Source organism: Triticum dicoccoides, unplaced genomic scaffold (assembly GCF_002162155.2).
Source record: "Triticum dicoccoides isolate Atlit2015 ecotype Zavitan unplaced genomic scaffold, WEW_v2.0 scaffold45853, whole genome shotgun sequence".
NCBI classification, from domain to species: Eukaryota; Viridiplantae; Streptophyta; class Magnoliopsida; order Poales; family Poaceae; genus Triticum; species Triticum dicoccoides.
In genome coordinates this window covers 75,431-91,690 of record NW_021274018.1, presented here as the reverse complement: position 1 = coordinate 91,690, position 16,260 = coordinate 75,431, and the positions used below count along the sequence as shown (strand labels likewise).

The following is a 16,260-nucleotide window of genomic DNA, read 5'->3' as shown; positions in this document are numbered from 1 at the left end:
GGTGGGATCTCAATATTATTAACGACAAATGTGTACAGTCTAATACGATGTCCTAGTATACAGAACTTCCAACTTTTTAGATTTTATTGCACCGAGGGTTTGAAGATCGAGGTTGGGACCATGCCAAAGCTCTGCCACCTAAAACTCAACTTGATCCTCTCCAAAAAAAAAAACTCAACTTATCACTAAGAGCATCTCCAACAGGCGCGCTGGATAAACAGCCAGCTTTTGTTTAACTTTCTCGCGACTTTCTCACTATATTTCCCAGCTGCCTTGTTTGTTCTGAATGCTACTCCCTCTGTCCCAAAATATAAGAACGTTTTTAACACTACACTAGTGTCAAAAACGTTCTTATATTATGGGACGGAGGGAGTATTTGCTTATGTGCTCCTCAGGTGTCTGGTGGAGCAGCGCACATATGTATGATTGTTATGGTTCCTGAATTCTAAAGGCATTCTTCAGAGGCAAGAGATGAATGTGCTATATCCGGCCTCCATGTATCTACCCAGCTGTCTATCTATCTCGTCTGATCAAATATGTCTGTGTCTGTCTGCCTGATTCAGCTGTTGTCACTATTCCCTAATTCCAAAGGTATTCTTGACCGACAAGAGATTATACTCTCTGTTGCTAGTCTGTCTATCTATCTCGTTTCTTCAAATATGGCCGTGTAATGGTTTGTCTGATTTCATTATTCTAAACTAACCTATGATGCCTTCAAGACAATTGTTGTATCTGTATTTCTTGTTTCTGTAGTGGCCTTCCTTGTAGAATGTTCATGTACCTATTTCTCTTTGTACATGTTGAGCATTGTACTCACCGTTATCAACTCCTTATGTGATGTGTGTCAGCCTAAATTAGGCTTCGAAAGGATTCGGACGGAAGAGCTTTTTACAGATTCAAATGTACGTTTACGATACTCTCTGTTGTAATGTTAGTTACTCAAAACAGAGTTTCTACACTCAGATGTTGCATTAGTTTTTACCTCATAAACTGGAGAGGGACGGCAAGATATTTGCAAGAGAGTGAAATAATGCTATGAAGAGGTAGCTTCATGGCAGTTGCTTATACAAAACCAGCAGAAGACATCGCCAGCTCGCTAGCATAACTACCCTGACTCATTTATGCAGAGCTTGCCTGAAGAATGCTTACAGTCTGATGCAACATTGATGGATTAACTGTACCATGTAATGATTTGCTGCATTAGGAACATTCTTCTACGACAGCCAATTAACTTAAGAGAAGCAGGATGGATCGGCTAATGTCCTACAAAGTGTTGTCTGAACCCTACGTGTTAATAGAGTTGGATTGAGTATTTTTGATGATTTGAACTGTGTTACTTGGCTTGCAGATTTTTCTTTCTATTCCACCTTGGTTTACTTTCTACTAGGTACCTGAGAAATCTTGCAGATTTGGTTGCACATACTGTACGTGGGGAGCATTTGAAATATGTATGAAGAAGCTCCATGGCATTTCTTTCTGCAGACCAGAAGATAATTACAAGTGTTCATGCTTGCTTGAGCCCGATCGATTTACCGGTGCTCATAATGCTTCATGGCATCCGCATAAGAAACAAATATACCATAACTGGATCGCAACTTTACAACGGGCCTCTAGAGAAGGAGCAAGGTTTTCAAAAAACAAAAAAGCAAGTTTCAGCATAAGATGGAACCATTTTCAACAGCTGCATTGAGTTTGCGCTGCATCGCATCTTCAATTTTCAGCTATTTAGTTTTTTCACTATAAGCGCATGCATAAGAGTCTACAATTGTAGATGCCATTATTCGATTTTCTCCGGGTTTTCTCTCTTTCCCTTATTCTTTTGTTTTTGTTGGGGTTTCTTATTTATTCTCCATTTATTCTTTGTTTCTTTCAGGGTTTTTAAAGGGTTTTTTTACTTACTCAATTTCCTTTTTTTTATTTTTCGATTTTCTGTTTCTTTCTTTCTTTTCAATGATTTTTTTTCGGTTTTTCATTCTTTCTGCATTTGTTTCTCCTATTTCATTTTTCATGTTTCTTTGGTTTATTTTGTTTCTTTTTTCCGTTTTCATTTCTCTGGTTTTATTTATTTTTTCTATTTTTATTCTACATTTTTTATATATCAACAACAGGTTTCCAATATAAATTTAACATTTTGTAATACATGGTCAATATTTCTTCTATACACATTTTGTAATAAAAAATTAACATTTTTCTAATACAACATCAACATTTTCTAATTCAAGATCAATGCTTTTTAAATACATGGTCGACATCTTTTCAATAAACACTTCTAAAAAATTTCAAACGCTCAATTAAAATTTAAAATACTAAAATTCTCTAGTACATGGTCTTTCTCTATGCACATTAAACATTTTTTTCACATGCCTAATTAACATTTAGTAAATGCAATTTTAACATTTGTTTGAACACATGGTCAACATTTATCTAAACACACTTAGCATATTTTTAAAATGATTGATTAATAATTTTTAAGTACTTGTTCAACATATGTTTTTAGGCTTGATTACCATTTTTATATACATGATCAAATTTTTTCCTTCATTTTTTTTAATACATGTACAACACTTTTTCTATACACGTTTAACATTGTCCAAATGTTTGGTTTACATTTTTCAAATACTTGTTCCTCATTTCTTCAAATGTTTGAATAGCATTATTAATTACATGATTAAAATAATTCAACATTTTTAATAAAAGATCAACATTTTCTCTGTACAAATTTTTACATTTCCAAATGCTGGATTATTATTTTCCAAATAATTGTTCAATATTTTTTGAAATGCTTGATTATTATTTTTATATACATGATAATAAAATCATCTTTTTAATACATGGTCAAAAGTTTCTCTATACACATTTAAAAAAAATTCAAAATCTTGATTAATATTTTTCAAATTCTTGTACAAATATTTTCAAGCGCTTGATTAACATTTTTTTAATAAGTGATCAGTTTTTTTGTACATTTTTGTATATGTGATAAACATTTTCTCTATACACATTTAACATATTTCAAATGCTTGATACACATAATTCAAATCTTTCTTATAGTCTTTTTTGTAATGTATATTTTTAGAATATTTTAAAGTTTACACAAAAGTAAAAAATAATGCAAAAAAAGAAAATATAAACCGTAAAAACAGAAAAAGGAGGCGGTGGCCTCCCTCGTGGCTGGGCCGGCCCTCTGGACTTGCCCCGACGTTAGGTTTCTCTCTGTCTCACTTATGACGAGACTTGTTAGGAATTTCCTACTGGACGCTCGTTGCGTCAAACAGTCGACGCATCGCGCAGAGCCAGCGATCGAGCGCTATCCTTGGGCTGGCCCATTTAACATGTTTCCGGTTTTGGGAAACAGTTTCCCAGCCGGTTTTTTTTTCTGGTTTTGGAAACCTTCTAGAAGGTTCTCTTAACGGTTTTTCTTTTTTTCTTCTTTCTTTTTTTTGTTTTTTCTTTTATGTTTCTTTTTCTAATTTCTTCTTACTTTTCTTTTTTTCGTTTTTGTTTTCTTGTTATTTGTTTCAACGTTATTTTATCATTTTAAACTAAGTACATATTCAGATTTGTTCTTAATTTTCGAAAAATGTTCTTGCTTTTAAAAAATGTTCTTTTTGAATTTTCGAATTTTTCTTGTTCTTTTTGTTTTTAGTTATTTCTGTTTCTTATTTCTTTTTTTTGTTTTCTCTATTTGTTCTCTTTCTTTGGTTTGTTATTTCATTTTCTTTTCTCCTCTTCTTTATAAAAATATTCAAATTTTGTTTGTGTTTCCATAAAATGTTCAGTTTTCAAAAAACAAATGTTCTCAAAATTCAAAATTTGTTCTCGTTACCCAAAAAAGTTCAAAACTTTCAAAATTCATATAACATACCAGATTCAAATTTTTTGTCCATGTTTTCAAAAAATGTTCGCGCTTTCAAATTTTTTAGGATATTTCAAATTTGTTCTCCGTCTCAAAATTTGTCCTCAATATTAAAAAAATGTTCGTGCTTTAAGAAATTATTCGCGCTTCCAAATTTCTTCTCCGTTTCAAAATTTGTTCCCAAGATTCTAAAAAAATGTTCATACTTTAAAAAATTGTCCGCTCTTCTAAATTTGTTCTCCGTTACAAAATTTGTTCTCAAGATTCCGAAAATGTCCGTTCTTTAAAAAATGATCATGTTCAAATTTTGTTCTCATTTTCAAAATTTTGTTCTCTAAATTCAAATAAATATTCGGGATTTTAAATCACAATTTCAAAAAATGTTCTTGTTTTCAATTTTGTTCCTTTTTTCACCACTGTTCGAGTTTCCCAAAAAATGTTCGTGTTTTCAGAAATGTTCCGGTTTTCAATTTTTGTACACAATTTCAAAAATATATTCTTTTGTAATAAATACTCGCAAATTCAAAAAAATGTTGCCATGTTTAAAGATTTGTTCACATTTCCAAAAAAGTGTACAATACAAATTTTGTTCACATTTTTAAAAATGTTCCTGTTTTATTGTTTTGGTGCTGAATTAAAAAAATGTTCCTGTTTTCCATTTTTTTTGAAACTACAAAATGTTCGTGATATCAAAAAATATTAGTGTTTTTCGTTATTTGTTTTTTTCAGAAACATTTTTGGAAATTGTTCGGGTTTTGGAATCTGTTTGGGGTTTGCAAATTTTGTTAGAGTTTTATTTTTGAATCAGATTTAAAAAACATCTTCACTTTTCCAAAAAGGTGGAATACGAAAAAAGCGGCATTTTGAAAATGCTCGCAATTTTCAAGAAATATTTTCAAAATGTTTTCCAAATCTCCAAGCTACTGTCTATTCTTATATATTTCTGCACTTTTTATCTTCAGTTGGTGGTGTGTGGTGTAGTAGGTAATGCCTCATGGTTGGAGTCTGAGGTCGTGGGATCGATTCCTGGTACTCGCTGCTGGTTTTTGAGCTCTTTATGTCGCGCGCCAAAGGAAACGAAAGATCAGGTTGGTGGGCCGGCCCAGTCAGGCGTCAACCCTGTGCGTCGAGCTGCTGTTTGACACAAAATGCGTCACATAGTAGGTCTCGACTTGTTGCTCAAAAGAATATATTATAGCGAGAGATAGGGGCGCCCATCATGCCTCACGCGAGACAGAGCCAGGTCTAGTGCATGCGAGGCCACTACCTCATTTTTTTCATTTTTTTCATGTTGTTTGTCTCAATTTTTGATTTTTGTTACTTTTGTTTACCCTTCCAAATATTCTAAACATATATATTACAAAAATAACGTTTACAAAATGTTTTGACAAATGCTAATCATGCATTTGACAAATGTTAAATGTGTATAAAAAATGTCGACCATGTAAACGGAAAATGTATACAAAATATATATGATGTGTGTGAATAAAGTTAATTGTGTATTTGAAAAATGTTAATCAAGCATTTGAAAAAAGGCTAAACAAGTACTCAAAAAATTTAAATTTCTAAATATTTTTTTGACCATATATTAAGAAAATTTGAATATTGTATTTGTAAAATGTTAATTGGATATTTCTAATATGTTAAATGTATATAGAAAAAATGTTAACCATTTTTTAAATAACGATTTTGTATTAAAAAAAAATAAACAAACATTTCAAATTTTTTAAGAATGTATAGAGAAAATTTGACAAATATTCGATAAATGCCGATCTATTATTAGAAAAATGTTAAACATGTATTAGATATATACCAAAAATGCATATTGAAAAACAGTGAAAACAAGACAAAACCAGAAATGATGAAAAATGAGAAAGTAACAAAAACCAAAGAATAAAGAAAGAAAAGGAAAAAAAGCAATGAATACCGAGAAAGAAACAAAGAAAACCAAAGAAAAAAACTAAAAAATAGAGGAATGAGCAAGACTAGTGAAAGCAGAGAAGAAACAAAAAGAACCGGTGTAAATACAAAAAAAAACGGTGGAGAAAACCGGCTGCTGTACCTCAACCTCAAGTATGCCACGCCATACTATTTCAGCACGAACTCGATGCAGGCCCTATGGCTAGCATCGCTAGCGACTACCAGGGACCTGGTTCGATCCTCGGTTTCGCCCCCTTTCTCTCCGCCCAGCTGCTGCACGAGATTAAGAAGTCCTTTTGTGATAGATCCTTTCAACTTGCTTAATGTGAGATGTAGTCGTCTCCTACCCCTAAAAAATCGTAAGGTGTTTTTTCTTCGAATACACTACAACGTAGATGGCCACTTAAATATGCATACACTCATCCCCATGAGCGAGCACCTTCGAGATACTAAGTCGACACCACATGCGCAACGTAGTCGACTGGAACTACTCATCCTAGTGGACAAACACCATCGAGAAACTTGAAATAAATGAACCGGTTCAGACGTCTGAAAGCCTGCAAACCGGCATCAAAGAGGATAGTTTGTTCGTCCGCCACGTTAGACTCAGAGGCCCCGGGCACACCCTTAACCTTCTCCCGTCGCTCCGACTTAGACGCATCATGGTTGTGCGGCGATCGAGAAGCCTATTCGGCTTTAAAGTCGGTCGGGCTCCTCCTCCGCAAACCTTGTCCGCATAAAGATAGATATTTAATCATGCATAAAAAGAGTTCGGGCTCCTCCTCCTCGCGTTAAAGGTTTGTCAATCCCTTCACGGTCACTTGCAAGGATGAGATCTCATAAAGATAGATATAAAATATTACTAAAACGTAAAACAAAGTAAAAAGAAATAAATTGCAGCAAGGTATTTTTGGGTTTTTTGGTTTATAGATCTGAAAGTATATGATGGAAATAAACCCAGGGGCCATAGGTTTCACTAGAGGCTTCTCCCTTGAAAGAAACATACGGTGGGTGAACAAATTACCGTCGAGCAATTGATAGAAATGCGCAAAGTTATGACGATATCGAAGGCAATGATTATGAATATAGACATCACGTCTGTGTCAAGTAGACCGACTCCAGCCTGCATCTACTACTATTACTCCACACACCGACTGCTATCCAGCATGCATCTAGAGTATTAAGTTCATAAGAACGGAGTAATGCTTTAAGTAAGATGACATGATGTAGATGTATAAACTCAAGCAATATGATGAAAACCCCATCTTTTTACCCTTGATGGAAACAGTGCCTGCTACCCCTACTTTGCCACTATGTGAGGACACCACAAGATTGAACCCAAAATAAGCACCTTTCCCTTGCAAGAAGAACCAATCTAGTTGGCCAAAACAACCCCATAATTCGAAGAGAATACAAAGATATTTAATCATGCATAAAAAGAGTTCAAAAAAGACTCTAATAATATTAATAGAGATAATCGGATCATAAATCCACAATTCATCAGATCTTGACAAACACACCGCAAAAGATTGTTACATCTGACAAAACTCCAAGAACATCGATTACAACATTGTATTGAAGATCAAAGAGAGAGAAGAAGCCATCTAGCTACTAGATATGGACCCATAGGTCTATGGTAAACTACTCACGCTTCATCAGAAGGGTAGCAAGGTTGATGTAGAGGCCCTCGATGAACGAATCCCCCTCCGGCAGGGTGCCGGAAAAGGCCCAAGATGGTATCTCACGGGAACAGAGGCTTGCGGCGGCGGAAAAGTATTTTGGTGGACGCTTCTGTTGGTTTGGGAATATTTTAGGATTTATAGAGCTGAGTTGCAGGTCCATGGACTCCCGAGGGGCCCACAAGCCAGCCCCCCCTAGGGCACGCCCTGAGGGCTTGTGGTTCCCTCAAGACTCTTCTGGCCTTCTCCCCAAGTCTTCTGGGTGTCTTCTGGTCCAAGAAAAATCATAGCGAAAGTTTTATTTCGTTTGGACTTCGTTTGATATTCCTCTTCTGCAAACTTAAAAAGAAGGAAAAAACCGAAACTGGCACTGGCTCTAGGTTAATAAGTTAGACCCAAAAGTAATATAAAATAGCATATTAATGCATATAAAACATCCAAAAAGATAATATAATAGCATGGAACAATAAAAAAATTATAAATACGTTGGAGATGTATCAAGCATTCGCGAACTTAATTCCTACTCCTCATCAAGTAGGTAAATGATAAAAACAGAATTTTGATGTGGAATGCTACCTAACATAATTATCCATGTAATCTTCTTTATTGTGGCATGAATATTCAGATCCATAAGATTCAAAACAAAAGTTTAATTTTGACATAAAAACAATAATACTTCAAGCATACTAATAAAGCAATCGTGTCTTTTCAAAATATCATGGCCAAAGAAAGTTACCGGTAAAAAATCATATAGTCTGGCTATGCTCCATCTTCATCACACAAAGTATTTTATCATGCACAACGCCGATGACAAGCCAAGCAATTGTTTCATACTTTCGATGTTCTTAAATTTTCTCAATTTTCACGCAATACATGAGCGTGAGCCATGGATATAGTACTATAGGTGGAATAGAATATGGTGGTTGTGGAGAAGACAAAAAGAAGGAGAAAGTCTCATATCAACTAGGCGTATTAACGGGCTATGGAGATGCCCATCAATAGATATCAATGAGTAGGGATTGCCATGCAACGGATGCACTAGAGCTATAAGTGTATGAAAGCTCAAAAAGAAACTAAGTGGGTGTGCATCCAACTTGCTTGCTCAAATTTGAGGAGACCCATCATTGGAATATACAAGCCAAGTTTTATAATGAAAAATTCCCACTAGTATATGAAAGTGACAAAATAGGAGACTCTCTATCATGAAGATCATGGTGCTACTTTGAAGCACAAGTGTGGAAAAAGGATAGTAACACTGTCCCTTCTCTCTTTTCATAATTTGTTTTATTTTGTGCTCTTTGGCCTCTTTTTTCTCTTTTTTTCGTCCGGAGTCTCATCCCGACTTGTGGGGGAATCATAGCCTCCACCATCCTATCCTCACACGGGACAATGCTCTAATAATGATGATCATCACACTTTCATTTACTTTAAAACTCAAGAATTACAACTCGGTACTAGAACAAAATATGACGCTATATGAATGCCTACGGCAGTGTACCAGGATGGGCAATGATTAAGAGTGATATGTATAAAAATATGAATGGTGGCTTTGCCACAAATACTATGCCAACTACATGATCATGCAAATCAATACGACAATGATGAAGCGTGTCATAATAAACGGAACGGTAGAAGTTGCATGGCAATATATCTCGGAATGGCTAGGGAAATGCCAAAATAAGTAGGTATGGTATATGGTGGGTTTGATGCACCGGCAAAAGTTGTGCGGTACTAGAGAGGCTAGCAATGGTGGAAGGGTGAGAGTGCATATAATCCATGGACTCAACATTAATCATAAATAATTCACATACGTATTAAAAAAATTATTAGCCATCTAAAAAAGTACCACAACATGCTCCTAGGGGGATAGATTGGTAGGAAAAGACCATCTCTCGTCCCCGACTACCACTCATAAGGAAGACAATCAAAAACTAAATCATGCTCTGACTTCATCACATAACGGTTCAACATACGTGCATGCTACGAGAATCACAAACTTTAACACGAGTATTTATAATTTTATACCAATCCACAATTACTCACTAGCATGACTCTAATATCACCATCTTTATATCTCAAAACAAATGCAATGAATCAAACTTCTCATAGTATTCAATCTCTTTATATGAAAGTTTTTATTATATCTCTCTTGGATGCCCATCATATTAGGACTAAATTCACAACGTAAGAAAATTACCATGATGTTTAGAGACTCAAAAAATAATATAACTGAAGCATTAGCGTTCAACAATTTCTATAAAATAAAGGGACATTTACATTTGAGACCCTAGTTGTGTCACACCCGTGTGTTTTACCCCTAAATTCAAAAAACCCTAGTTTCTGCCTGAGCTCGTTTGCTCTTATGCTTTTACCCTTTGACCGTTCGACCGTAACTTTGAAAACTTCATAATGAATTCATACTAACTCAGAAAAATGCATATAAGATATCAAAATGTTCGGAAAAACATCACCTGTATGTGCATGCCATTTGCATTCATGAAAAAAAGTGCATTCATGACAAAAGACATCATATGAGCTCAAACTGAGATAGGGACTTTTCAGCACTTTTGTCATGAATGCAAATGACATGCACATATAGGTGATGTTTTTCCGATCATTTTGATATCTTATTTGCATTTTTCCGAGTTAGTATGATTTAGTTATGAAGTTTTCAAAGTTGCGGTCAAATGGTCAAAGGGCAAAAGCATAAGAGGAGTAAACGAGCTTGGACAGAAATGAGGGTTTTTTGAATTTAGGGGCAAAACACACGGGTGTGACACAACTAGGGGCTCAAATGTAATTGTCCCTAAAATAAATCCACCGCCGTGCTCTAAAATGATATAAGTGAAGCACTAGAGCAAACTGCCTAGCTCAAAAGATATAAGTGAAGTACATAGAGTATTCTAATAAATTCATGATTCATGCGTGTCCCTCTCAAAATGTGTGTACAACAAGGATATTATGGAAAACTAAAAAGCAAAGACTCATATCATACAAGACGCTCCAAGCAAAACACATATCATGTGGTGAATAAAAATATAGCCTCAAGTAAATTTACAGATGGATTGAAGACGAAAGAGAGAATGCCATCCGGGACATCCCCAAGCTTAGATGCTTGGTTGTCCTTGACTATTACCTTGGGGTGCCTTGGGCGTATTAAGCTTAGATACTAAGACGCCGGAGGAGAAAACCACACCTTCCATCCATTTGTTAATATGAACGGGCGTAGCAATGCACGCATTTATGATCTACTCCCTCCGTCCGGAAATACTTGTCGTACAAATAGATGAGATTGGATGTATCTAGAACTAAAATATGTCTACATACATCCATTTCCCCGACAAATATTTCGGACAGAGGGAGTAGTTATATATGAAATTAACATAGCAACGATGCTATGCTACAAAAAAAATTGCAATGGTCTACTAAATAAAACTACCATATATTTATGAAAATTAAATATTATATTACAGAAAGGTCATAATTTGCCATGATGTAATAAAAACACTTCATGACAAATTGAGTGTGGAAATTTTGCCACGATATGGGACTCAAAAGACTAGTGATTTCTTTAAATTTAAAAAATATGCCCAGAAAATTGAGTGTGGACGGCCCAGCCCTGCCGCCCTGGACGAGCGGGCCAAAGGCCATGCCCAGGACCTGCGGCACGACAATGGTGGACCGGAGAAGCGGCCGCGGGGCAGGAGCCAGCGGGGGAGGCGGCAGATCTGGGCGTGGCGGGGACGGAGGCGCGGAGCCGGACTCCGAGGAGAGGGAGCCGGAGAGGGAGACCCTCGAGGCCATGGCGCAGCAGAGAGGTGGGCGCCGAATCCGGGGTGGAGAGCGGCGAGGCTGGTGGCCGCCGGCTCTAGGAGGGGGAGAGCGCTAGGAGACTATCCGTCATTGTACTCCTACATATATATGCCCATGAGGCTCAAAGGAATAGTTGGTGGAAAATCAACTATTCCACCAATCCCCTCTCTTCTAACATAATCGAATTCTTGTACGTAGCATGTTGCATTGAATCCAAGCCACCCTGGCCGAGCCGGCCAGCAGGCGGAAATCCATATATGTTAGCTGGCCGGCCAGCAGGCGGAAAAAGTAGAGCGCAGATGCTGGGTCCGCGTGCAGATGGTGGATGCGAGTGCAGTGGGTCCGGGTTGGGCAGAGAAACGTTGATACGCCCACTCCCCCTCTCTCCCGGAGCCGCCGCTGCACCTGCATAGCGCCACAGTCGCCGTCCGAGCACGCTGCCGCCGGTTGCGCTGAGCCGCATCGACACCGTCCAAAGAGAGGATGACGCCGCTACGTCGCTAACACCCCGCGTCGCCACCGTCCAAAGCGTGCACGGAGGTCACGGCGCGTCGTCGAGCGAGCCGCGTGGGTGGGAGAAGCGCCGTCGAGGGAGTTGGGCCGTGGAAGCACCGCCTGGCGCCGGCCGCGCCGTTGTTGAAGCCGCCGGGCAAGGTGAGCTGCTCCTGTCGACCTCAGTCTGCACAAGCCCAACGGTGAGTCTCTCAGATCTGAGAATCTGACTCGTCCATCCTTGCCTTTTCTCGTCTTCTTTTTCTCAATACAGAGTACTCACAGGTCATAGTCGGGCATGGTTTCTTGAGTCTGCCAAGCTAATGGGAGATGCTAGCTAGCTAGGTGATCAAGCATTGACCGTCCCAAGCCATCTATTCTTGCCGATCCAAGTCTGGCCAAACTATCCCTTATCTTCAAGGGGGGCAGAAGCAAGAAGCAATGGCGCAGTCGGCTGTGAGCACCGTGCTTGGGAGCGTGGGCAATCTTGCAGTTCAGGAGACCACATTCTTGTGTGCAGTCAACCTTGAAGTGGGGTTGTTGAAAGATGAACTGATGAGGTTGAAGGCCTACCTCAAAGACGTGGACAGCAAGTGGAGATCAGGAAATGCAAGAGTTGCGGTCCTGGTGAGCCAGATTAGGACGGCAGCTTATGAAGCTCAGAATGTCGTCGAAGCTGCAGACTACATGGGGAAGAGAAACAGGCTCAAGAAGGGATTCATGGGTGCTATTTCAAGGTATGCTCGCCTACCGACTGACTTGGTCACCCTTCGTAAAATCGGTGTTGAAATTCAACATGTAAGAAGGAAGCTCAAGGAGATTTTTTCAAGTGCGCAAGATCTGAATATTATTTTCGATAATAATGTTTTTGTTGAGGATGAGTCTCCACAAGATGATGGTCCTATACATCAAAACTTTGAAGATGATGTTTTCATGGTTGGTTTTGAGGATGAGCACAAAGACATAGTGGACAAGTTAGTTGACAATGATTACCTGCTTAGTGTTGTGTCTATAGTTGCCATGGGCGGGGCAGGAAAAACAACACTTGCTAGAAAGGTCTACACTCCATCTAGAGTTAAGGAGCACTTTGACACACTTGTTTGGGTGACTGTATCTCAAAAGTTCAAGGGTGTTGATTTGCTAAAAGATATTATGAAACAAATCACAGGGCACAAGGACGAGTCAGTTGACAAAATGAAGGAGTATGAGGTGGGAAAGAAGATCAATGAATTTCTGTCACAAAAAAGGTACCTAGTAGTTCTTGATGACGTTTGGGAAACAGATACATGGGAGCAATTAAACAGAACGATTAAAGTCTTTCCAGATGAAACTAATGGTAGTAGAGTGTTGTTAACCACACGAAAGGAAGATGTCGCAAATCATGTTCAGATGCCAACCCATGTTCATCATTTGAAGAAGTTAGATGAAGAGAAAAGTTGGGAACATTTTAGCAGCAAAGCTTTACCACCATACAAAAGGTCTGCCATACGTGATGTGGACGAGTTTGAAAAGCTTGGGAGAAAGCTTGCAAAGAAATGTAATGGATTGCCACTTGCACTTGCAGTTTTGGGGGGGTTATCTATCTAAAAATATAAATGCACGGATATGGTCCAATATACTCTCTGATTGGCTAGCAACCAAGGATGGACAAATGATGAGTGTCATACTGGCACGCAGTTACAAGGACCTACCAAATCATCATTTGAGATCTTGTTTACTTTATTTTGCTGCTTTTCCCGAGGATTATGAAATATATGTGCCGGATCTTATTGAATTGTGGATAGCAGAAAGCTTCATTCCACATACACCAAACCATACACTAGAAGAAACAGCGCATAATTATGTAACCGAGTTGGCTCAGAGAAGCTTGGTCCAAGTTGTTCGCAGAAGTAGGGCACATGGATGGATAGAGAGAATAAGGGTTCACGATATCTTGCATGACTGGTGCATTGAAGAAGCAAGACAAGATGGTTTTCTTGATACCAACAACAAAACTGCAGGTCAGCCTTTGTCTCCTGATCTCTTCCTATTAGTTGATTCCATTTTCTATTTAGCTATATGTACTTATAGTATGTGGCTAGCTTCTTTCTGACATATGGTGCACTCTAAAATAAATTGCAGGCCAAGCTGGTGCATCATCATCATCATCATCTGATAACTTGACATCTTATCGTTTTAGTTTTCAAACTTTGAGTGATCAGATTTTACCTGCGGTGCCTAATGTCCGAAGTCTGCTTGGCTTTGAACTGTCATCAGTGTCCCTTCCTAAGCTGAGATTCCTGAGAGTTCTTTGCATTGAAAAATCAACTCTAAAAGATTTCTCCAGCGTAATTGGTGGGTGCGTTCACCTAAGATTGCTTAGGTTGACAGATTGTGGACGTGTGACGCTCCCTTCTTCAATTGGCAAACTCCTTTACTTGCAGACTATAGAACTCAAACTTGACTCGGTAGTGCCAAACTCTCTCTGGGATATCACTACTCTAAAGCATGTTCACCTTTCAAGTGGGAGCAAATTTTCTCCACCACCACCTGCAAGGAGTGTGCGGCTGCAGCCGAAAGAGCTACAGAGCTTTGTGTTGCATCTTGATCCTGTTGGCAATGATTTCCGCTGTCATGACATGATGATTTTCTTGGGTCAGCTGAATCAACTAACAACCTTCTCTTTGTCGATGAAGCACAATATACCAGCGGAGGTGCTCAACATATTTGCAAACATGCCTCACCTGGTTGATATTAGTCTCAGCCTATTTGATGTGCTCGACCAGCTGCCTGCTGAGTTCCCACAAAGCTTACGCTCTCTTGTTCTATATGCTATTGTCATAAAACAAGACCCGATGCCGATCCTGGAGAAGCTTCCCTGTCTTGTGGAGTTGGCGTTGAGTGGGTACAAAGGCCAGACCATGTGCTGCTCTTCCCAAGGGTTCCCTCGGCTGCAAGAGTTACGACTTGTTAGTTTTTCCAACGAGGAGTGGAGGATGGAGGTCGGGGCAATGCCAAAGCTCTCCCACCTGGAACTTTATAGGTGCATGGAGATGAGCAAGCTCCCCGTGGGGTTGCTGCACCTTCCGTCCCTCAGTCACCTGACGCTGCATCTTATGGACAAGATTTATGAAGATGACAACACACTAAAGGAGCTGCGGCGGAAAGGATGCGAGGTACATACATACGTACGCAGCTTAAGCTTAATTAATTTGCCCCTCGGTCGATCTTGTTCCCCTTCCATTTTCTTGGTTCTATCTATATCTATGCATGTCTGTTTGTCCACACGTTAATTAGTTCCAAATATTAAGGTGGTTGATCGAGATGCCATATCCGTTCGTTCATTCAACCCTTGTAGCATGTTCACTAACAAGCCCAATCTTTATATGCTGCTGCACCGTAGCAAATCAAGACTAGTATTATATGTAGATTGGATGAGTTCCAGGATCAACTTCACTGCTTCCGTGCGTGTAACTAAGTTTTTTTCTTCCCCGTAAAAAGAAAACTAAGTTATTTTTCTTATGACTTCTTTTTATATTTTACGCAGGTGAAGAAATAGAGAAATCCAGCGCCCTGGAATTCTCCCCTCGAATCCATCTCTCACTCCTCCGAATCCTCACGTCTCTCCTTCTCCATCGACGGACTCTCCCCCAAATCCCCAATGGCCCCTCCCGATGCCAATCTCATCGCCACCCCGTTCTCCGATGCCGTCGCCAAGCCCTGTACGAGATGGATTTGTGGGGGTCTAGAAGAGTGCCAATTCTCCGTGTATAAAAGTGTCAGTTAATTCTTAGTGCATGTATTCTGTGGAACATGAACACCTCATGCTTCCAACCGCGTGTATTCTGTGAAATATGTATTTGAACGGCAATAAAAATGTTTCGTCGCCGAGGCGATACTATGAGTAATGAGTTGCATGTAGGTGTTCCTTTTTCTGATTTGTAACCTGTCTTGGCAATCTTGTATTGTGTGTATTAGTACCTAATGTTAATCTATTCTTCTTTTTTCCCCTCTTTTCATGATTAGTGAATAGTGACTTGTCTCGATTGACATCCGTATAGCCAACTGTTAATTTGTGCTTGGAAATCGCCCGTGCATGAATCAAATGTCCCGCCTTAAATTTGTCATCGCATTTGGGACCCAATGGAAGCATTTCGTTCGTTGCATTTGCAACTGCAAACCGCCACCAAATAACACCTCTGGTTGCTTGGATCAGGATTGAAATCCAAACCGTTCAAAACCTTCGCTCAAGCACAACAACAGACCTTCAAATATTTCCTTTCACGGTGAGAATTCTGAATTCTGACCTCCAAATATCTCCATGTCCTGCAAGCATAACTGAAAAAATAATATAAGCTTTGTACACTACCACTAGAAACATTGCACAGGATCATAGCCAGAACCACACAGAGACAGACAGTCACCAGTCATCAGACTATGCACAGACAAACCAACACATCCCCCATCCACACAAATAGTCACAAAAACTTCGACAGGACATGAGCCAGTCATCAAGCATGCACA

General features: G+C 38.9%; 1 pseudogene; it reads left to right on the top strand.

The window, feature by feature from the left end:
• Nucleotides 1-11,661: 11,661 nt before the first annotated feature.
• On the top strand, nt 11,662-15,447 carry LOC119346633 (annotated as a pseudogene).
• The last annotated feature ends 813 nt before the right edge of the window (nt 15,448-16,260 follow it).